The following is a 24,673-nucleotide window of genomic DNA, read 5'->3' on the forward strand; positions in this document are numbered from 1 at the left end:
GACTCTGTGGGAGAAGGCGAGGGTGGGATGATCTGAGAGAATGGCATTGAAACATGTATATTATCATATGTGAAATAGATCGCCAGTCCAGGTTTGATGCATGAAACAGGGCGCTCAGGGCTGGTGCAACTGGGATGACCCAGAGGGATGGGATGGGGAGGGAGGCGGCGGGGGAGGTTTGGGATGGGGGACACATGTACACCCGTGGCTGATTCATGTTGATGTTTGGCAAAAATCAGCACAGTATTGTAAAGTAATTAGCCTCCAATTAAAATAAATGAGTGAAAAAAAAAGAAGAAAAATGGCCTTGCAGTGCAAGGAACACTGTTTGATCCCTAGTCTGGGAAGATCCCACATGACCAGAGCAACTGACCCTGAAGGCCACAGCTACTGAACACCAAGGACCCCGGCACAGCTGGAGCCCGTGCCCCGCTGCAGTGGGAGGGCTGCGCACCGCAGCTAGAGAAAGCCCGCATGCAGCCAAAGACCCACAACAGCCAAAGAGCAAAAGCACATAAATCTACACAGAAAAAATAAGCGACAAGGAAATAGTGTCCATCGCAGGGAATGTAGCCAGTATATTATATTAACTAAACATTTACAAATTGTGAATCACTGTATTGTATGTCTATACTTATAAAGAACATCAACTATGCTTGAAACAAGTATAACATTTGGATGCCACAAAAAAAGAACCAGTGAACCATCTAAGACTACATCCATGTACTCCTTCCGTTTGTATTTGAGAAAACCTATATGATGAACTCAATGGCATATTTACTTATTCATTTATTTGCCCATTCTTCATTTGTTTCCCCACTCTAAAGCTCTTGCATCTTATCTATGTGCTGGTACTAGGCTTAGGGCTGAGGTACAAAAGATAAATAAAACCTGTTCCTACCCACAAGGGTCTCTGGGTCTCCAGGGAGCGAATCAGAGGTAAACTCAGAGAGTCCTGCAGCATAATTAATTGGAAATAGAGGTATCTGGCGTCCGGATGAGGGTGGAAGAGGACTCCTGAGAATGGAGGTGGGACGGGAGGAGGGGGTCAGAGTGGGCTCCCTGCAGAGTGGAGCTTCAGCTGAGTCCACCCGCAAGACAGGTGAGGTGAGGACTGAGCCAGGGAAGCGGGAAGGGGAAATTCTGAGGGGAAGGAATTGGGGGCGAGGAGCTATTAAAAGGCATGTTTCCTTCAGGAGACTGGAGGTGTTTCTGTGACCGAGTCTGTCTGGGGGCAGCATCAGGAGATGCAGCGGAAAAGGTAGCAGAGACCTGTCTGCTGGAGGATGCCTCTGACCCGCAGTTCCGATGACTGCATCAGCCAGGCAGGCCAGGGGCCGTTTGCCCGGGGAGCCACGAAGCAAGCCCGGAGAGCGAGCTCTGCCCCACACTGAGGTCCAAAGGCAGGACTGATCTGTGCAGGCACAGATCTGCCACGTGTGGACAAAACCCAGAAGGCAGAAGGTGAACAGAATGCCCAGCACCACCTGGGGCCGCTACAGCAGAGCCTGGAGAGCTCTTTGGATCTTTGGACAGCTTTGGAGAGCTTGCTCGGTTTATTTAAAGGGCAGAGAGGGGTGGACTGGGCAACGTCATGGAGCCCTGTGTGCCAGGCTAAGGCATCTAGACATTAAGGGTTTGTGATGGGAAGCCACGGGAGCATTTCTGCCCCGGGAATGACATGACGGGGTTTGCATTTCCAGAAAAGACTGTTCTGAAGCGCACAGCGCAAACTGGTGGGGACTGAGGACGGCAGGAAGGGGTCACTGAGGGGCGGGTTGTAGGAGGCCCGGGCAGAGTGCCAGCAGCTGTGTTTATCTTAGATCAAGTACGGTGCAGACACACATGTCAGTATGGTTAGCGTTCTGTTTATTCTGTAAAATCCCGGGCCTGTAATGCAAGGACCACTAATATCAGCGTTTGAGGTCGGATATTCAGTGTGTTTACTGTGGCCTGTGTGAGGGGTGGGATGTCAAAAGTTCCATGAGACCACATACCATGTGCCCAATCATTTTAGCAGTCAATTCTCTAAATTACAGATCTATTTCAGTGGAGGAATCAGCAATTTCTGGAAGTCGATAGCTGGCCCAGAAGTTTCTTTTGAAATCTCCATTTTCGTTTTCCTTTAGAGTTTTATCTGCATGCAAAATAAATTCAATCACTTTGAGGGATCTACCATACATATCTCCCACCATCCCCTCTGAAAGAAAGAAAGAAGGAAGGAAGAAAGGAAGGGAGGAAGGGAGGAAGGAATGGAGGAAGGGAGGAAGGAAGGGAAGTCGCTCAGTCATGTCAGACTCTTTGCAATCCTGTGGACTGTAGCCCACCAGGCTCCTCCACCCATGGGATTTTCCAGTCAAGAATACTGGAGTGGGTTGCCATTTCCTTCTCCAGGGGATCTTCCCAACCCAGGGATCAAACCTGAATCTCCCGCATTGCAGGCAGACGCTTTACCCTCTCAGCCACCAGGGAAGCCCCCCTCTTCAATATGTGTTCAAAAATGTTTCTTTGAGTATCCTCTACTTGTCTCAGATACTGTTCTGGATGCAGGGAATGCAGAAGTGAGAAGGAGACATTTAAGTAGAGATTTAAATGTAAGGAGGGAGTGAGTCTCTTCTGCGTGGAGGGGGAGGAACATTTCAGGTAGAGGGAACGGTCGGCTCAGGTAGAGCCAAGAAGAGTCGGAGGCCAGAGCAGAGGGGGTGAGGGCTGTGTGGCGGAAGGGGCAGGGTGGCTGCGGGGCAAGCGCGGCAAACTTGGGTCCCACATCTGGCTCTCCACGGAAGGGGAGGCCTGGAGGATGGGTTGAGCAGATGCCTCGCCGTGCAGCCAGCGTGTCTATAGAGGTGACTGACCGCTCTGGAGACATGTGAGTCCGAGCAGGGAGACCAGCTGGGAGCCTGGTGTCCAGGCAAAAAGTGGTGGTGGTTAGAGAAGGGTTCTCCAAGTTGGTCCCTGGACCAGCCACATCAGCATCACTGCGGGGTTTCTAAATTTCTGGCCCCCTCAAGGCCTACTGAATCAGAAACTCTGGGCTAGGGGCCCAGCAAGCGGTGTTCTAACCGGCCTGCTAGGAGACTCTGATATATGCTTCCTGTCCTGGGCACTGGTGGGAAGAACATGTCAGATCTGGGATATACCCAGAGAGAGCTTTGGGGCTTGCTGATGGCATGGATCCGGTATGGATCAGACAAGAATCCAGAATGAATCTTGTTACGTCTGAGCAAGTGGTGAGGGAATGCGGTGAGGCATGGCATTTTTGAACATTAGTTTGAGACAGTCTGTCTGGGTTTCAATCCTAACTCCATCACTAAGTATCTGTGTGACTTTGGGGAATTAAAGTCTCCTGCAGAAGTAGACACTGAAAGAATGACTTAGGTGCAGTGATCCTCAGAAGTGCCAAGAGGGGCATCCTGTGTCATTTCCCAGGGATGGGAAGGAAGCCAATAAAAGGTATAATAACAGGAAAGTTACCACTGTGTACCCACAGAAGGTTCAGCCCCACCTAGGACCCCTGAGATCCTATGTGGAGCATACTTCAGAACTCCCCAGGAAGTGGGAGGAAACTGGGATATTTATCTAGTAACTCCTGTCTTCACTGGTTGAAGTTACTCTTGGGACATTCCTTTTCAGGAGCATCCAGACAGTAAATGTCCCCATAAAGAGATAGGAATTGGCTGTAGATAAGCTCTGACACTTCCCTGGTGGCTCAGATGGTAAAGCGTCTGCCTACAATGCAGGAGACCCGCATTTGATCCCTGGGTCGGGAAGATCTCCTGGAGAAGGAAATGGCAACCCACTCTAGTGTTCTTGCCTGGAGAATCCCATGGACAGAGGAGCCTGGCGGACTACCGTCCATGGAGTCGAAAAGAGTCAGACACTAACACATACAGCACTCAGCCTCTGACCTTAGCTAAGGTGCTGGGAGAAGGTTACTGACGAGGTCTGCAGCTTGTGCTCAGACCCCGTGCCTCACTTTTCTCATCTGGAAAGTAGAAATGGTGGTAATTATACATCCCTGCTAGAAATGCTCTGAGGATTAAATGTTAGGACATTTAATGCTATCGGAACTGTGTCAGACATCTTAGCACACGTTAGCACTCAGCGGACATCATTTTTTTTTTCTTTTAATGAGATAAAGACTAGGGGGGGTGAATTTGGGAGCAAGGGAACTCAAGAGTTCTGGGTTGGATGTGTCACGTGATTTTCTTTGCAGTTGACAACAGGCAAGGCGAGACTGAGGAGCTGTTCCAGGTGGAAGGAACCTAGAGCGATGACCAGGTGCCTTTGGGATCCTCTGCTGCAAAGGATGTGACCAGCATAAAGCAGGTCTCGGATGACGTCTCTGGGTGAGCGTCCTTGATACTCTTCTTGCGACTTTTCTGTAAGCTTAAAGCTGCTTCAAAATGGAAAAGAAAAATTTAAATAAACATTTAAAAAATGATCATTTAAATCATTCAGGCTTAGATGCAGAAAAATAGGACTCAGGCCCATGTAGTAGGAACTCCTTCGAAGTGTTTTTCCGAGGAGCTAGTGAAAGAGTGTGAAAGCGAATTTAAATTGCTGTATCTGTCGACTGAAAAAAATGCACAGCTTAATGGTTGAGAGTAACATTTTATCTGGTGGACAACACTAAGGACTTAAGCCTGGGACACAGCATCTCAGATATATAACTCGGGGAGACTGCTACAAGAGGCAGCAATGCAGGGGCCTCCAGATATACAGAGGTTTTTACAACAGAAACCATGCAGGCAGAGCATCAGAAGGTTATTGCTTTTTGTTTGTTTGTTTGTTTGTTTTTGGCTGGGCTGGGTCTTCTCTGCAGTGCCCCAGGCCTTTGTCGCTACGCAGTGGCTCTCCCTGGCTGTGGGGAGTGGGGCTCTCCCTGGCTGTGGGGAGTGGGGGCCCTCCCTTGCTGTGGTGAGTGGGGCTCTCCCTGGCTGGGGTGAGTGGGGGCTCTCCCTGGCTGGGGTGAGTGGTGTGTGTGTTCTCTCTGGTTGCAATGTGTAGGCTTCTCACGGTGCTGGCTTCTCTTGTTTTGCAGCATGGGCTCTCAAGCACTTGGGCTCGGTAGCTGTGGCTCGCGCACAGGCTCTAGAGCGTGCAGGCTTCAGTAGTTGCGGTACTTGAGCTTAGTAGTTGTGGCTTGGTTGCCTCTCGGCATGTGGGACCTTAGTTCCCAGACCAGAGATCAAACCCGTGTCCCCTGCATTGGCAGGCAGATTCTTAACCACTGGACCACCAGGGAAGTCCCAAGATTATTCCTAATTAAGGAAACCCAGATATCTCAAGTTAAGGAATTTAGTGCTTCTGTGTATACATAATCTGAGTTTACGGAAATAATCCCTTTGATATGCGCCTCAGCGATCTAGGACCAGCATCCTGTGCTTCTCACCCTGTGTCTCCTCAGGATGCAACCCGGGGGCGGGGGGTAGGGTTGGGGGTGAGGGGTAGCTGCAGCAGCGGACTGCTAGATGGGGCATCCTGCCTCCACCCTGAGATCCCTCGGGATGGTTATGATGTGATGCCTTGATAGCTGCAACATCCCTTGTTTACTATACGGCAGGCAATAATCTTCATGCACATATTCATGAGGAGAAGAGTAAATGCTAGCGATCTTGAGAACACTCAAGCCAGAAAAAAATTATTATAAACAATCTGTAAAACCATACCCACACAAAATAACTCATTAGCTTTGCCTAAATATTTAAGGGAAAAATTGAAATAAAAGATAAATCCAAATAAGTTAAAAGTTTATGATCCATTAAGTGCCTGTGATAAATCTCATTTTATATACAGAAGATATGATCTTTGTTTGGAGAAGGGAATGCAACCCACTCCAGTATTCTTGCCCAGAAAATCCATAGACAGAAGAGCCTGTCGAGCTACAGTCCATGGAGTCGCAAAGAGTTGAACACAACTGAGTGACTAACACACACATGAACTTTGTTACCAGAAAAGATTTTTTCCCTCATCTTTTTTAACTAAGCATTGAATAAGTCTTCTAAGATTATAGATTTGAAAGGTGCCAAATTATCAGGCTGACTATTAGGCTTTAGCTTTGGTCTAGTCTTGATTAAGGAAGGAGAGTAATATGACCTCTTAAATTCCCAGAAAATAATTACAATGGTCAGAAATGCGATAAAATTTAAATATACATGGAACAAGTCATCCTAAATTAGGAACATTAAATAATAAGTTTATAAATTTATTTGTTCTCTGAATTCATGAATATCTAAAAAATTTTGTCAAGCTAGGTAATCAAAATAAAAAAGTTATGAATATTTGAATAGAGAGATTTAGCATTATCAAACTCAGTTCATGTACCCCAACCCTAACCTCTTAGCCACATTATACCAGCTTATACCCATGTCCTTGGGCTCCTCTCTCATCTCCTTAGTTTACTTTCTTTTCCTTCAAGTGTGTTAATCGCTCAGTCTTGTCCAATTCCTTACAACTCCATGGACTGTAATCTGCCTGGCTCCTCTGTCCATGGGATTTTCCAGGCAAGAATATTGGTGTGGGTTGCCATTTCATTTTCTAGGGGATCTTCCCAACCTGGAGATCGAACCCTGGTCTCCTGCATTGCAGGCAGACTCTTTACCCTCCCATCCAGCAGGGAAGCCCTTCTTTTCCTTATCTAGGCCTTTAAATAAATGGACATTTGGATTGCTTTCATATTTGGGGTGTTGTAAATAGTGTTACTGTGAACATTTGGGCTCCTGGATCTTTTCAAATTAGTGTTTTCATTTATTCTGGATATATACCCAGAAGTGGAAATGCTGGGTCACGTGGTAGTTCTATTTTTGGTTTTTTGAGGAATCTCCATATGGTTTTCCATAGTGGCTGCATCAGTATCACTGCACATGGTGATTGCAGCCATGAAATTAAAAGACACTTACTCCTTGGAAGGAAGGTTATGACCAACCTAGATAGCATATTCAAAAGCAGAGAAATTGCTTTGCCAACAAAGGTCCGTCTAGTCAAGGCGTCATGTATGGATGTGAAAGTCGGACCGTGAAGAAAGCTGAGGGCCCAAGAATTGATGCTTTTGAGCTGTGGTGTTGGAGAAGACTCTTGAGAGTCCCTTGGACTGCAAGGAGATCCAACCAGTCCATTCTAAAGGAGATCAGTCCTGGGTGTTCTTTGGAAGGACTGATGCCAAAGCTGAAACTCCAGTACTTTGGCCACCTCATGCAAAGAGTTGACTCACTGGAAAAGACTCTGATGCTGGGAGGGATTGGGGGCAGGAGGAGAAGGGGATGACAGACGATGAGATGGCTGGATGGCATCACCGACTCAATGGACGTGAGTTTGCGTGAACTCCGGGAGTTGGTGATGGACAGGGAGGCCTGGCGTCTTGCGATTCATGGGGTCACAAAGAGTTGGACACGACTGAGCCACTGAACTGAACTGAACTGAATGTACATTCCCATCAACAATGTACAAAGATTTCCTTTTCTCTACATCTTCACTGGCGTTTATTATTTGTAGACATTTTGATGATAGCCATTCTGACAGGTGTGAGGTGGTATTTCATTGTTGTTTTCATTTGCATTTCTCTAATAATTAGCATTATTATTATTATTATTGGGTGCATATATGTTAACAAGCATATCTTCTTATATTGATCCCATTATATTGCTGTTTTGTTATATAGCCTTTCTTTTAAAATCTATTTTACTTGATATGAGTATAGCTACCCCTGCTTTCTTGCAATTTCTTTTTTTTTAAATTTTATTTTATTTTTAAACTTTACATAATTGTATTAGTTTTGCCAAATATCAAAATGAATCCATCACAGGTATACATGTGCTCCCCATCCTGAACCCTCCTCCCTCCTCCCTCCCCATACCATACCTCTGGGTCGTCCCAGTGCACTAGCCCCAAGCATCCAGTATTGTGCATCGAGCCTGGACTGGCATCTCGTTTCATACATGATATTTTACATGTTTCAATGCCATTCTCCCAAATCTCCCCACCCTCTCCCTCTCCCACAGAGTCCATAAGACTGTTCTATACATCAGTGTCTCTTTTGCTGTCTTGTACACAGGGTTATTGTTACCATCTTTCTAAATTCCATATATATGCGTTAGTATACTGTATTGGTGTTTTTCCTTCTGGCTTACTTCACTCTGTATAATAGGCTCCAGTTTCATCCACCTCATTAGAACTGATTCAAATGTATTCTTTTTAATGGCTGAGTAATACTCCATTGTGTATATGTACCACAGCTTTCTTATCCATTCATCTGCTGATGGACATCTAGGTTGCTTCCATGTCCTGGCTATTATAAACAGTGCTGCGATGAACATTGGGGTACACGTGTCTCTTTCCCTTCTGCTTTCCTCAGTGTGTATGCCCAGCAGTGGGATTGCTGGATCATAAGGCAGGTCTATTTCCAGTTTTTTAAGGAATCTCCACACTGTTCTCCATAGAGGCTGTACTAGTTTGCATTCCCACCAACAGTGTAAGAGGGTTCCCTTTCCTCCACACCCTCTCCAACATTTATTATTTGTAGACTTTTGGATCGCAGCCATTCTGACTGGTGTGAAATGGTACCTCATAGTGGTCTTGATTTGCATTTCTCTGATAATGAGTGATGTTGAGCATCTTTTCATGTGTTTGTTAGCCATCTGTATGTCTTCTTTGGAGAAATGTCTATTTAGTTCTTTGGCCCATTTTTTGATTGGGTCATTTATTTTTCTGGAATTGAGCTGTAGGAGTTGCTTGTATATTTTTGAGATTAGTTGTTTGTCAGTTGCTTCATTTGCTATTATTTTCTCCCATTCTGAAGGCTGTCTTTTCACCTTGCTGATAGTTTCCGTTTGTATGAAATGCCTTTTTCAATCCTTTCACTTTCAGTCTGTGTCTTTAGCTCTGAATTGAGTCTCTTATAGATAGAATATGGGTGGCTCTTGTTTTTTTTCTTTTTTAAAATCTAATCAGCCACTCTATGTCCTTTTTTGGGAGCATTTATCAAACTGTTATTTAAAGTAATTACTGGCAGATTTGCATTTGTTGTCATTTTATTACTTGTTTTCTGGTTGTTTTTGTATATCTTCTCTGTTCTTTTTTTGTTTGTTTCTTCTCTTATGGTTTGTGGATTTTCTTTAGTAGTATGCTGTGTTTCTTTCTTTTTGGGTTTTTTTTTTGGTATCTCTTTTAGGTTTGTTTTTTTTCTTTTTTTAATTTGTGGTTACCATGGGGTTCATTTATCTTGACCTACAACTGTATCTACGTGTTTTGAACTGGTAGTCATTTAAGTGCAAACACATTCTAAAAGATCTATATTTCTTACTCCCTCCACATTTTGTGTTTTGATGTTATAATTTACATCTTCATGCTTATCCCTTAACTGTTTATTGTAATTATATTTGCTTTTACTTTTTTTTTTGTCTTTAAACCTATATACTGGCTTATTTAAGAGGTTGATTTTCAGTCCTTAACTATATATTTGTCTTTCCTAGTAGAATTTTCCCATTCTAATAAGTAAAAGATTATTACTTCTTTTCCACTTAGAGAAGATCCTTGAACATTTCCTTTAAAAGGTAGCTTTAGTATTGAACTAGGTAGAGTATCCTAAAATAAGGTAAGGTGTTAGTACTATGCTCAGTCATGTCTGACTCTTTGCAACACCACAGACTATTGCCCGCCAGGTCCCTTTGTCCATTTGATTTCCCAGGCAAGAATACTGGAGTGCATTGTCATTTCCTTCTCCAGGGGACCTTCCTGACCCAGGGATCAAACTTGCATCTCCTGCATTGTAGACAGATTCATTATGGACTGAGGTACCCTAGGTTGCAGGTTTTTTCCTTTCGGCATTTTGAATATATCATGACAGTCCCTTCTGGCCTACAAGTTTTCTATAAATAAATCAGCTGATAGGGATTCCCTTGTATGTGACTCTTTGTTTTTCTCTTGCTGCCTTTAGGATTCTCTATTTTTATTCTTTGCCATCTTATTTATGATCTGTCTTGGTTGGGTCTGTTTGGGTTCATCTTATTTAGGATCCCTCGTGCTTCCTGTACATGGATATGTTTTTTTCTTCAGACTTTGGATGCTTTCAGCCATAATTCCATCAGATACATTTTTGATGCCTTTTTCTCTCTTTTTTTCTGGGACCCCTATAATATTAATGTATACATGTTTAATGTTATTCCAGACATCTATTAAATTGTTTTTATTTAATAAAATTTGTATTTCTTTTTGCTGTTCTGATTGGGTGATTCCCATTATACTATATCCAGATTAAGTGAAGTGAACTCGCTCAGTCGTGTCTGACTCTTTGCGACCCCATGGACTGTAGCCTACCAGGCTCCTCCGTCCACGGAATTTTCCAGGCAAGAGTACTGGAGTGAGTTGTCATTTCCTTCTCCAGAGGATCTTCCTAACCCAGGGATCGAACCCTGGTCTCCCGCATTGCAGGCAGATACTTTAACCTCTGAGCTACCAGGGAAGTTAGCTAATATCCAGATTACCTATGCATTTTTCTGTATCACTTAGTCTGCTATTCAGTCCTTCTAGTGTGTTTTTATTTTCAGCTATTGAATTCTTCATTTCTTTTTTTAAATTTATTTTAAATTGGAGGATATTTGTTTTACAATGTTGTGTTGGTTTCTGCTGTACAATGTGGAAGTCTTCATTTCAGATTCTTTTTTTTTTTGCATTTTCTATGTCCTTGTTGAAGTGTGTGCATCGGTTCTTTTCCCTAGTTCAGTTAACATTTTTATTATTGATGCTTTGAATTCTTCATCTGGTAAATCGCTTATTTCTCTTTCATTATGTGGTTTTTCAGGGGTCTTCTCTTGCTCTTTCAGTTGAGAGCAGTTTCTCTCTCCTTTCATTTTGCTTTACTTTCTCTGCCCCTATTACTCTAGAAGAAACAGTTACCTATTGTGGTCTTACAGGGGTGATCTTCGTGGGAACATCCCTGTGCAGACTGTGTGCCCAGTGCCTTGGGTGGGAGAGTTGGGTTTGCCTTGGAGACAAATCACGTCTTTCCTCAGGCTGTGCTGGCAGCTGACCCCTTGGTAGGGGATGTGGCTAGAGCTGGAGCTGGGTGTGATGGGGATGTCCCCCTCTGCTTAGTGGCTGCTCCCACCCTACCGAGGGGAGGGCCTGATTCCAAGTTGTTAGAGCACAACCCAGAGCTGGCTCTCTTCTCTTTGTGTGTGTTTCCCTCTCCCTTGCCTCAGAGGGCTTGAATGCTGAATTGCCTGTCTCTTTAGACTCAGCTCAAAGATCATCTATTTATCATTTATCATTTCTCATGCTGTTGAGCGAGTGTATGTCTCTCCTTTAATTATGCTTTGAGCTCCTTAAGGAAAGAAACTTGATATCCAGTAAATATGGTTATTGGATATAAGATGTTGAAAAAATTAACAAACTATATTTGTTGAACAAATTAAGATTTTCTTGAATGAATTAACAAAATTACTTGATAAAAATGGGATTAGAATGAACTTTGGATGTTCTAGAATAGTACTACATAGTATTTTCTTTAGACTTCAGGAAAAGTTTAAAAATAATGATATGTAATTGACATATGTAACACATACATTTTTGTGATACATATAACAAAGATCGGGTTCTCCTGGTGGCACACTCTGCAGTGGACACAAGAGTGTAGGAAGTTATTGGGAAGTGGTCTCAGCACTGCCAGTTGTGGAAAGGATGGGAAAGGAACTGAAAGAATGTGAAGGGAAGGAAAAGGAAGGGAAGGGTAAGGGAGGGAAGGGGGGGGAGGAGAGGGAGAAGAGAGAAGGGGAAGGGGAGGGGAGAGAAGGGGAGGGAAGGAGAGGGGAGGGGAGGGGAAAGGAGGAAGCAGGATTAAGCAGATGGAGAATCTCAGCTGTGATATAGTTTCAGGATGGTGTCAGCATCCCGAATGGTGTCAGGAGCTGACAGGGTCCTTTAGAGTTGTCCTGAGTTGAACTGTGATTGACTTGCCTTATAACCCATACATGTAATAAGGATGTGGTCTGCCTTGGAAGGGAGGAGGAAATGGCAACCCACTCCAGTATTCTTACCTGGAAAATCCCATGGGTAGAGGAGCTTGGCGGGCTATGGTCCATAGGGTCGCAAAGAGTCGGACATAACTGAGTGACTGAGCGCTGTCTTGGAAGAGGCAAAATCCCTCCAGTTGAAGCAATGCAGAAAAGGGCTAAGAACTGAGGGCTGTCTGCTGCAGTGCTGCCAAGAGCTGGGGGGATCCTTTTAGTCCAGAGGAGGATCTTGACATGCTGCACAGCACCCGGTACATCCACAAACACGACGCTCGAGATGGCTTGGATTCCATTGACCTGAGTGTAATTGTGTGTGGACGGAGGTGGGGTTAGGGAGGTGCGTTTCTTCCAGGGCTCTAGAACCACTGGCCATGATTTCTGTGAGGGAAAACAGAGCTCAATAAAACTTACACTGTGAGAACAGTGTGGAGATTCCTTAAAAAACTGGAAATAGACCTGCCTTATGATCCAGCAATCCCACTGCTGGGCATACACACTGAGGAAAGCAGAAGGGAAAGAGACACGTGTACCCCAATGTTCATCGCAGCACTGTTTATAATAGCCAGGACATGGAAGCAACCTAGATGTCCATCAGCAGATGAATGGATAAGAAAGCTGTGGTACATATACACAATGGAGTATTACTCAGCCATTAAAAAGAATACATTTGAATCAGTTCTAATGAGGTGGATGAAACTGGAGCCTATTATACAGAGTGAAGTAAGCCAGAAGGAAAAACACCAATACAGTATACTAATGCATATATATGGAATTTAGAAAGATGGTAACAATAACCCTGTGTACGAGACAGCAAAAGAGACTGTCTGATAGAGACTGATGTATAGAACAGTCTTATAGACTCTGTGGGAGAGGGTGAGGGTGGGAAGATTTGGGAGAATGGCATTGAAACATGTAAAATATCATGTATGTAATGAGATGCCAGTTCAGGTTCGATGCACGATACTGGATGCTTGGGGCTAGAGCACTGGGACGACCCAGAGGGATGGTATGGGGAGGGAGGAGGGAGGAGGGTTCAGGATAGGGAACACATGTATACCTGTGGTGGATTCATTTTGATATTTGGCAAAACTAATACAATTATGTAAAGTTTAAAAATAAAATAAAATTAAAAAAATAAATAAAATAAATTTGATAATAATGACTTAAAATCATTTGATTTTAGTCTTTTATTAGGTTTAATGTTTCTGTCTAAGAAGAAAAACAGATTTTACATACTGAAATTCTGAAAATGTGTTAATTTCAAAATCTTCAGTGAGGATTCTAGAATAAGGAAGTCACCTAAACATAAAGATTTACATTTTTAGATAAGGAAAAATTGTGAATAAAGTGCAATGTGGGTAGCAGTGATTTAAAGGAAGTGTATATAAATAGAGGCTAGTTGTCTTAAACCACATAATCACAGTAATTCATGAACACACAATAAAACAACCACAGTTTCCTGTTCAGTGTTCCCAGTAATTAAAAATGTATATTGCGTATATCAAACTTCTCAATTTTATTTTAATGTCTATGAAGGCAGAAATACTGATCCCTCCATCCTATAATCCTGAAGTATTTATGTCAATAAATGTTTTCTCAAGACCAGAATGATGGTTAAATAAAACCTTAATTTTGGTTTATAAATCTTCCTCTAATAATCTGGGGCAAATCCAAAGGACACAATACACTAATTATTAACCAGAATGTAAACAAGGACAACATTCCATTTTGGAAAGAAATTATTGGTCCACTTGAGACATAGGTGATGTTTTGGTAGCAACAGTCCTGAAACTTTGCTTTCCAAGTGGCTCAGTGGTAAAGAATCCGCCTGTCAAGCAGAGTCGCAGTTCAATCCCTGGGTCAGGAAGATCCCCGAGAGAAGGAACTAGCAACTCACTCCAATGTTCTGGCCTGTGAAATCCCATGGACAGAGGAGCCTGGAGGCAAAAGAGTCGGACACGACTTAGCCACTAAACAACAACAAACCATTTGGACAAGTCTGTTTATGCACAATGATGCTAAATTGTAATTAATTGTTACTGATTTCTTTAATAACTTACATATATGCAAGATAAGTAGGCACTTATAGTTGTCTGATCTTCCGCGAGGTAGTTTACTTTCTAAGGTTTGAAGATGAAGTAAGTCTAAGGTTTGAAGATGATAAAGCTCAGTTGTGTCTGACTCTTTGCGACCCCATGGACTGCAGCCTGCCAGGCTCCTCCGTCCAAGGGATTTTCGAGGCAAGAATAGTGAGTGGGTTGCCATTTCCTTCTCCAGGGGATCTTCCCGACCCAGGAATCGAACCCAGGTCTCCCACATTGCAAGCAGACTCCTTACCATCTGAGCCACCAGGGAAGTTCTTTCTAAGGTTTAGTTTCTTCAATTAAGGAATGAGGATTTTAAAACTTACTTCACTGAGTTATGTGAATTAGATGTGACAGTGTGTATAAAGGCTTCGTTTAATACCTGAAATGTAGAAAGTGATGAATAAATGTTTGCTATTATTATATATTATGCCATATATATAATCCAATTATAATTTAACATAATTATTATACTCCTAAGATATAATTTATCTTCAAAGCCTCTTAATATCACTCCCTTTTGACCTGAATCCCTTCAAGCATGCTTAGAACAGCTATGCAAATGTGTGCAGCTTAATAAATGGTTATAAGTACCCTCTGGTTTTCTTTTCTCTCATACTTTTCTTTTTCCCAATCTTCTAAACATATCCTGAACTTATCTACCCTACCCTGCCCAACTACTCCACAATTAAAAAGTAAAAAGTACCTCTTTGTCAAGGACCCAGGGCTCACTGTGCCCTTCCTCCCCACCTCCACCCCTTCCATGCCGGTCACCCCCACAAAGCCCCTAGAACACTGCTTAGGAAGTTTTTGCCAACAAAGTTTGAAAGAAGAGCTGATTAAGATTTACGACTATCCCAGTTACTCATTCACAAAACATATGGCCACAGCCCTGCCACGAGTGGTATTGTAGTAAACGTGACCCAGCTCTACCCTCGGGGAGCTCACTAGCTGGTTTAAGACACAGGCATTTAAAAGAGCAATTGTAAAACAGGGCCAAGGGCAGATATAGGTTGTCATTTTTATGGGGTTCTTGCAGAGGTCAGGGAAAGCTTCCTGGGCGTGGTGGTATAGGCAACAGTGAACTAGGTGAAAAGAGAAAAACAGGTGTCCCTTTAGAAAGTGGGATGTCTGAGATGTCCTGGTTTGTGCAGAGTCGCAAGATTCAAGGCAGAAGAAGCTGGGGCCCAGTCACAGACTTGGAATTTACCTGGTGCAAGTGAGATTTTAACCCTGCCTGTACTTGCGGTTTTAACTTCCTGCTTTTTCCTGAGGTTTTCTGTGTACCTTCTTCTATTGATCCTAGCATCAAGAACAGAATTGTGGCTCTGGCTGAAAATGTGCATTCTTGAGAAGTTGGAGTCCCAAGGCAACAAAAAGAAGCTTCTGGCACATTCTTATCATCACCTGCCACTGGGCTGAGTCTACAGCATGCTCCTGGTTTCTCCCAAGGCAGGTGCTGATTTCTTTTGGGTCATCAGGCTGTATTTTTTCTTTTTTGAACTATGTCATTTTTTTTTCCCTGCTCAAGTGGGAAGTGTCTAGATTTTATTCTCACGTCTCATTCTCCAGTTGCTGTTTCAAAAGAAAATTTCTGACTTTTAAGTCTGATTATTCTATTATTATAATGAGAAAAACAGTTACTCAAAATAAGTGTGCTTATTGTAAGGTAGGTCTTCTTTTTAACAGCCACTGCAAAATCAGTGATGGCTTGGACTTTAGCTGAAGTCATAAACATTCATCACTCATTCAAATGATTCTTTCCTTTCATTCTTCTTGAAGATCAAATTCAAGGGAAATTTAATATTAGTTAATGCTTCTGTTTTTCATTTTGTCATTGCAGTTGGCTCTGTTTTCCTCAAAACTTATTGCTCCATTGTCATATATTTAGGTGTACAGGATTTGTCTGTAATTAATCATTTCATCTGTTTCTTTTTTTTCCTGGAGCATTGAATCTTTAAAAATTCTAATACATGTCATTTGAAATTAACTATGTCCCCTCCCCAACTCCCAATTTTTATTAAAGAGGAGTAAGTAAAAAGTGAAATGAACAAGAAAGGTACCAATAATGTTGTTTCACACATTAACTATAATGCATGGTTTTAATCAGGAAAGCAAACTCAGCTGTGTTTTCACATTATTTCGTTCCTGCTAAGTTGCTTCAGTCATGTCTGACTTTGAGACCATATGGACTGTAGTCTGCCAGGCTCCCAGGCCTTCTGTCCATGGGATTCTCCAGGCATGAACTGAAGAGGGTTGCCATGCCCTCCTCCAGGAGATCTACCTGACCCAGGGACTGAATCTGCGTCTCTTACACCTCCTGCATCGGCAGGTGAGTTCTTTACCTCTAGTACCACCTGGGAAGCCCTTTCACACCACTGAGTAACATTAGTTTTTTTCTCAGAAAGCCTTTCAAATGTTAACCACTGATTTTAAATCAAGGGGTGTAATTTCTTCATCTGCAAATGATTATTTGGTTTTAGAGTCTTTCGGTGAGAGGAACAGAGGTTAGAATCATTGACAGGCAGTGGCAGGTAAGAGTGGCCACCTTGTGGCATCCAGGACTAGAGGTCAAGCTGGCAGTGGTGGGCATGACACCGTGACTTAGCAGTAGGACTAAAATGATCTGATGAACTTGCATTTATTGTTCCCCAAGACCATCATCATCAAGTCGAAGTCAGTCTGTACTTCTGTACACCAGCCTGAGAAAGTGGCAAGCTGTCCTTTTTACATTTCTTTCCCTCTCCTTGACGTTCACCTTACCCTGATTCCATCCGCATGAAACGGCGGTGGTGGTGATGAGCCTACTTCCTACGGGCTGGCTCTTCCTGGGGTATTCTGTGTCTTCCAACTCTGATTTCTTGAACAGTGAGGCCACACTTTGGCTTCTATGCACAATCATCTGACCACCAGGCTGGCAGCCCTTGTGAGGCTTATGCTGTAACTTTGGGTTCAGAGCCTCCTTGGCTTTATTTGGCATTATTGTCCCTGCTGTAGTTTTGCTTTTCGTCTCTACCAGGCTTTGATATAGTGGCCATTGTCGTGTTTCCCTCAGGATAATGAGATATGCTAGCACGACAAAGAACAATGCTTAAGATTTGCAGCAGCTGCATTTTAGTGTCTTAAGTTTTATTAGATAGCATTTTCATAGAACTCCATTTCTGTATTTATCTCCTTTTATTTATGCTATTTACTGTATTCTGATTCCCACGTTATGTAATATTAGGAGGTCTCTAAAAGCCGAAATCAGTATTTCACGCATCTTTGACTTCCTATCTAATATAAATGGCAGACAGCAGTTTAGAAAGTGTACACTGTACAAAATAAACTATAGCAGCAACAAAGATATTGACTTGGGACCAGAATCATGGTCCAAATTCAGAAGTATTTACCTTTTTCTCCCTGAGAAACCAGGATCTTTTTTAAAATGCTAATTTGCAGTTTGAAACTGTTGAAAATACAAGAAGCAGCAGCAAAAGAGACGAAGCAGGCACTTTTGGATATTATAATTACACCTAAGGATTGTTTTTATTATAGTTCTTCAGGTTTAATCATGCTCTTGATTCTGTGAAATGTCATGGAATCACAGGACGGAGGGCTCAAAAGGTCTTTAGTCTCTGTCTTTTAAAGAAATGCGAGTTTAAACTTCTGCAAACATTTACTTACCCTATAGTTTTCTTTTAAAATAACCAAGAAAAGAAGGACCCAGAGGCCCAATGATTTGTTTGAATAAATAATATTTTACTCAAGCCTTTTTGGTTAATCTAATACATCTGTTACATCTAATACATTGGTTCTCAGTTCTTCCTTTTCTTGCCACTTCTGGGATTTTCCTTTCTCTGATCTCTTTCTCCTCTTTTCAAACAGAATTTTAAATCCCTCACTTACCTGCTGTACAGAGAAATTTAGCAAGCAATTTCTGTTTCTTGAGCATGCATCTACACCCTGTAGGTGATGCTAACTTCTGCTGCTGCTGCTGCTAAGTCGCTTCAGTCGTGTCCGACTCTGTGCGACCCCATAGATGGCAGCCCACCATGCTCCCCCCGTCCCTGGGATTCTCCAGGCAAGAACACTGGAGTGGGCTGCCATTTCCTTCTCGGATGCGTGAAAGTGAAAAGTGAAAGTGAAGTCGCTCAGTCGTGTCCGACTCTTAGCGACCCCATGGACTGCAGCCTACCAGGCTCCTCCGTCCATGGGATTTTCCAGGCAAGAGTACTGGAGTGGGGTGCCATTGCCTTCTCCGGATGCTAACTTCTAGTAATGGTTAATTCAGACAGTTGCTACAAGACGAGAGAGATTTCTATCAGAGATTTTGGTGACTGAGATTTTTCATCTCGTTACATTTTCATGTACTCTTCTTCTAAATAAATGACTCCATCCCATCATTCTTTCAACACAGTGCTTCCTTTCCAGAAAGATATTACAACTTTGTTTCCTCTTTTTTTGGTCCTCTGCTCCGGTCAACACCCATCATCTAGGTTTAGACCCAGAGCTGATTACAGTTTCTAAAAAAGGCCAGACCACTCCAGATTGTAGCATTCATGGGTGGTTGAAAGTGCTGATGACTCAGTTGCTGGGATTCGCCAAATACCACCATTTGCAAGTCAAACTATATTTTAGCACTATTATTTTTAAATCTTCATTTGTTTTCCATCAGACTTCTGGGTTTTCTACTCTACTCATTTTGTTCTAGATTTAGTAAAGTTGTTACTTTTTTCCTACTCTTCAGGGCCAAAGGATTCTAAGGATTCAAATAGTGTATATGCTGCTTTTCTGGCTATTTTTCTTTGATCAGTTCAACACACATAGATTGTACCGACTCTGATCATTAAGTTCTGGGCTTCCTGGCCTGCTGTCTTGAGAAAGACTTCTGATAAATGTGATGATAGACACCCCATGCAGTGTGCTAAGGGAATAGCATGGGAGGGAAACCGCTGGCTATCAGGGAAGAGTCTCCATGAGAGGGAAACTTTATCTGGTGTCCTAAAGCCTGAGAAGGAGAGGGCCAGGTGAAGAGGATGGAATAGTAGCGGGAGAGAGTTCCAGGAAAATAAAACAGCAGGTAAAAAGGCCTGAAGGTGAAAAAGAACATGGCCATGTTTAAGCAAACACATGCAAGTTCAGCATGGCTTGAGCATTAGACACAAGGCTGGGTGGGTAACAGGTGATAATAAAGCGTGGTAGAGCCTTCTGTCATGCCAGGCCTTGTGAGTCATGTTAAGAAAGCTAAGAGTGATGGAGAACCACTTAAGGGTCTTAAGAAAGACGATGATATTAGTAATTTCAGAGGGCTTACTCTGGCCTTGGTATGTAAAATTGGAGGCCATTTGATCCCAATAGCTGGACATAGCAATAGAGACAGGATGGAGGCTACAACTGAGGAGGGAAAGATTAGATGAATTTGAAAAATATAAATATGGTAAAATTGGAAAATGAGATGAAATACCCTGCCACTCCTATCATATTTGCCATTAAAATTACACAAAATTTAACTGTAATCCATGGGATTAGGGGCTATAGTTGGAGAAGGAAATGGCAACCCACTCCAGTGTTCTTGCCTGGAGAATCCCAGGGACGGGGGAGCCTGGTGGGCTGCCGTCTATGGGGTCGCACAGAGTCGGACACGACTGAAGTGACTCAGCAGGGGCTATAGTAAGCTCTTGAAACAAGGCACTGAGGAACAGGAGTTCCCCGGTTTTCTTTGATGACAGCTTGCTTCAATAGCACTGTCTCGAAGTAGAGTGACTGACCTTACAGGCATCAGATTGCTGTCATGCATGTATTTCAGGACTGGATGCCGGGAATGATGTGCTGGCTGAGATGGTTCACTGATCTCAGCCCTGATCGGAACACACCTGCACCACTGTATAGGTTCTAAAGTCTGCATTTGAAACTGGTCCTAACTGGAACCTCTACAGAGAGGAATAAAAAGATAAGAGGCCCTCAAAGCACATCATATAAGGAATAGGTCAAGAAAGCAAACATATTTAAGACAGGAGGCACACAACAGCTCTCTTTGAATACCTATAGGGTTCTTAAACTTGTTCTGTGTGACCTCAGAGGGGTGATCTGGGGCCTATGGAAAGACAGGAGTTCCCAGAAGGTAGAGAATAGACTCTCACCCTGACATCCAAATTTTGGAGTTGACTGAAAAGTGGAGACAGTGTGTTCGCTCCCAGTGTGAATATTCAGCAGACCAGGCTGTGACCTCAAAAGTACCTTCCAGATCCGAGTCACTTAGTTTTGAAAATACTTCTCTTCTTCCTTCCACTGACAGGCCTTGCACAGAGCAGAGTAGGAGATACCTTGCCACTTACACTAAGCATAGCAAGTGAGTAATAAATATGTGATGAATGCCAATGACACTTCCTGTATTAGTGCCTGAGTTGTCACCACATCCTTTTTTTTTGGGTGGATCTTTATAAGCCTATCTTAGAATGAGGATTCACTGAAAATCAGTCATGATTTTGTCTATACTGAAGTCCTAAGTTTCCTATTTGTATCCTTCTTTGCCAGAAGCACTGAAAGTGACCGTGGGTATAGGAGTGAGGGTAATCATGATGGAGAAAGCAGGGGGATGGTTGAGAGTGGGCTCATAAAAAAATTTATGTTACAGTCCACTTATCTACGGCTTCCCTGGTGGCTCAGTGGTAAAGAATCTTTCCTGCCAATGCAGGAGATGTGAGTTTGATTCCTGGGTTGGGAAGATCCATTGGAGAAGGAAATGGCAACCCACTCCAGTATTCCTGCTGGGGAATCCCATGGACAAAGGAGCCTGGTACAGTTCATGGGGCCACAAAGAGTTGGACACAACTTAGTGACTAAACAGTAACAACAACCACTTATATAGGCCACCTCACTGGCAGTTGGGAGATGTAATATCTAAACATCTTGTCCACGTTTTAGCAAAAATTTTGATTTTTTAGTATCTACTTGCTTATGATTCTTATCAAAAAATGATCACCAAGATTAAATTCCTCATTTTTCCTCTTTCAGATCAGATCAGATCAGTTGCTCAGTCATGTCCGACTCTTTGTGACCCCATGAATCGCAGCACGCCAGGCCTCCCTGGCCATCACCAACTCCTGGAGTTCACTCAGACTCATGTCCATCCAGTCAGTGATGCCATCCAGCCATCTCATCCTCTGGTGTCCCCTTCTCCTCCTGCCCCCAATTCCTCCCAGCATCAGAGTCTTTTCCAGTGAGTCAACTCTTCACATGAGGTGGCCAAAGTACTGGAGTTTCAGCTTTAGCATCATTCCTTCCAAAGAAATCCCAGGGCTGATCTCCTTCAGAATGGACTGGTTGGATCTCCTTGCAGTCCAAGGGACTCTCAAGAGTCTTCTCCAACACCACAGTTCAAAAGCATCAATTCTTCAGCACTCAGCCTTCTTCACAGTCCAACTCTCACATCCATACATGACCACAGGAAAAACCATAGCCTTGACTAGACGAACTTTTGTTGGCAAAGTAATGTCTCTGCTTTTGAATATGGTATCTAGGTTGGTCATAACTTTCCTTCCAAGGAGTAAGCGTCTTTTAATTTCATGGCTGCAGTCACCATCTGTAGTGATTTTGGAGCCCAGAAAAATACAGTCTGACACTGTTTCCACTGTTTCCCCATCCATTTCCCATGAAGTGGTGGGACTGGATGCCATGATCTTCGTTTTCTGAATGTTGAGCTTTAAGCCAACTTTTTCACTCTGCACTTCCAGTTTCATCAAGAGGCTTTTTAGTTCCTCTTCACTTTCTGCCCTAAGGGTGGTGTCATCTGCATATCTGAGGTTATTGATATTTCTCCAGGCAATCTTGATTCCACCTTGTGTTTCTTCCAGTCCAGCGTTTCTCATGATGTACTCTGCATATAAGTTAAATAAACAGGGTGACAATATACAGCCTTGACGAACTCCTTTTCCTATTTGGAACCAGTCTGTTGTTTCATGTCCGGTTCTAACTGTTGCTTCTGACCTGCATACAAATTTCTCAAGAGGCAGATCAGGTGGTCTGGTATTCCCATCTCTTGAAAAATTTTCCACAGTTTCCTTTTCAAACAATTTAATCCAGAAGCCATAGGGTGAAATTAAGGAAATAATGATGGTCCAGAACAGGATGTGAAGCCCAAATGGGATGAGGAGGTGTCTGTCAGTGGGGGAGCCCAGCACAACATACCTGAGCGTGAGGAGATGAGAAGGGTGTCCATGCAGGTGTGTGGGTGATGGCAACCCCATGAGGGGTGTTGGGGCCTGAGAGGTGTGAAAGGGCATATGCCTGAGGTCTAGGTTTGTCTCTTATATACAAGGAGGTTTGTTACATACAGGAGGATCAGTTAATTCAATAAATATTGTAAGGATAACGGGAGCTAGGTTTTTCAACGTCAGAAGATAGCATTATAAGTAAGGAAACAGAAAAAACTAGATGTTAGATTGGGACTGGAGACATTAGTGTGAACTTATGGTTTTCAATGTATATAGATAGAGAAATAGGTTAGTTGTGTATATACATACACATATGTGGGCTGATATATCCATGCATTTGATTGTATATACAGCACATTTAGCTTTATCCAGTCAAGGAGTCCTGGAGCTGTGGCACCCCCATAGTATTACACACAACTAGCACGCAGATCTTGGTTTCTAAACACCAGTCTCTCCTCAAAGGGACCAGGGCTTCTTGGAGAAACGATTGATTTCTGGTGTGGGGAAGGAAAAGTACAAAATAAGCTGGAAATACCTTGTTTGGCTAAAAAGTAAGAAATTGTTTAAAGAATAACAGAGACTGACAAAAAGATGGAATAACTAGCTTTAAGGGGTCCTGTTGACCAAATCTGGAGCACTTTGAGTATCAAAATAAATAATTATAGAAGTATAATATAATTGAATAAAATAGTTCTCAGTTAATTCATTAACATGTAAATTAAAAACAGTTTAATGATGAGATATTTGGATGGTCTCAAAGTACTTTTTAAATGAAATACTTTTTAATTACAAAGGGGAAAGGGGAAATCCAAGAGTTGAGAAAACCAGAAAGAAAAAAATTTCACAAGAATTTTGAGGGAGGGGCTGAAGTTCTCCTGAAATCCTGGGTTTAAAACATTTGTACACTGATATTAGTGGGCTGTATATATGTAGGTATTCAGATTAAAAGTTCACAGTCTCACTTAGGTTCACCTTCACAACAACTGTAAAAGAGAGGCATTACTGTTGCCCATTTTACACACAGGCAAACAAATGAGAAATTAAGCAACTTGCCACAGCCACTAAGTAGCTTCAGGATGTGAACTCAGGCCTGACTCTAAATCTGCTTCAATTTGAGAACCAACGTGGAGTACCAGAGAGCCCATGGCGGCTCAGATGGTAAAGAATCTGCCTGCAGTGTCTGAGACCCGGGTTCGATCCATGTGTTGGGAATATCCCCTGGAAAAGGAAATGGCAACCCACTTCAGTGTTCTTGCCTGGAGAATCCCATGGACAGAGGAGCCTAGCAGGCTACAGTCCACGGGGTCGCAAAGAGTCGGACACGACTGAGTGACCTCACTTTCTATGGAGTCCCTGTTTCATGCTTATCACAGGCAAGATCTGCAGCAGTTTCTTTATTTCTCTAAATTAGTTCTGGTTGTAGGCCTGCTGAATATAGCCCATAATTTATAATGAACACATTTCGTGTAAAACTCCATTTGTTGTTCTTGTTGTTGTTCTTCAGTTGCTAAGTCACGTCTGACTCTTTGCGTGCCCATGGACTGTAGTATGCCAGGCTCCTTTGTCCTTCACTATATCCCAGAGTTTGCTCAGATTCATGCCTACTGAGCTGGTGATGGTATCTAACCTACTCATCCTCTGCCACCCTCTTCTCTTTTTGCCTTCAATCCTACTCAGCATCAGGATCTCATCCAATGAGTTGGCTCTTGGCATCAGGTGGCCACAATATTGGAGGTTCAGCTTAAGCAACAGTCATTCCAAAAAATATTCAGGGTTGATTTCCTTTAGGACTGACTGGTTTGATGTCCTTGCGGTCCAAGGAACTCTCAAGAGTTCTCCAACACCACAGTTCAAAAGCATTGATTCTTAAGCTCTCAGTCTTCTTTATGGTCCAACTCTAACATCTGTACATGGCTACTGGAAAAACCATAGCTTTGACTATATGGACCTTTGTTGACAAAGTGATGTCTCTGCTTTTTAATACATTGTTTAGGTTTGTCATAGATTTTCTTCCAAGAAGCAAGCATCATCTAATTTCATGGCTGCTGTTGCCATGTGCAGTGATTTTGGAGCCCAAGAAGAGAAAAAATCGTCACTGCTTTCACTTTCCCCCCATCTATTTGCCACTGGGCTTCCCTCATAGCTCAGTTGGTAAAGAATTTGCCTGCAAGCAGGAGACCCAGGTTTGATTCCTGGGTTGGGAAGATGCCCTGCAGAAGGAAATGGCAACCCACTCCAGTATTCTTGCCTGGAGAATCCCATGGACAGAGGAGACTGGCAGGCTGCAGTCCCCGGGGTCGCAAGAGTCAGACACGACTTATTGGCTAAAGAGAGAGAGAGAGATGGAACTGAATGCCATGATCCTAGTTTTCTGAAATGTTGAGTT

The 24,673-nt window shown here is 42.9% G+C and overlaps 1 long non-coding RNA gene across 1 annotated transcript in view; it reads left to right on the forward strand.

Moving 5' to 3' along the window:
* Positions 1-24,673, forward strand: part of LOC138990967 (uncharacterized) — a 66,988-nt gene that overhangs the window by 10,605 nt on the left and 31,710 nt on the right. The window contains exon 2 of the long non-coding RNA XR_011466992.1: positions 4,217-4,349. This is a non-coding gene — a long non-coding RNA (uncharacterized lncRNA). The remainder of the gene's footprint in view (positions 1-4,216; positions 4,350-24,673) is intronic.

This window comes from Bos mutus, chromosome 15, assembly GCF_027580195.1.
Source record: "Bos mutus isolate GX-2022 chromosome 15, NWIPB_WYAK_1.1, whole genome shotgun sequence".
Taxonomy (NCBI): Eukaryota; Metazoa; Chordata; class Mammalia; order Artiodactyla; family Bovidae; genus Bos; species Bos mutus.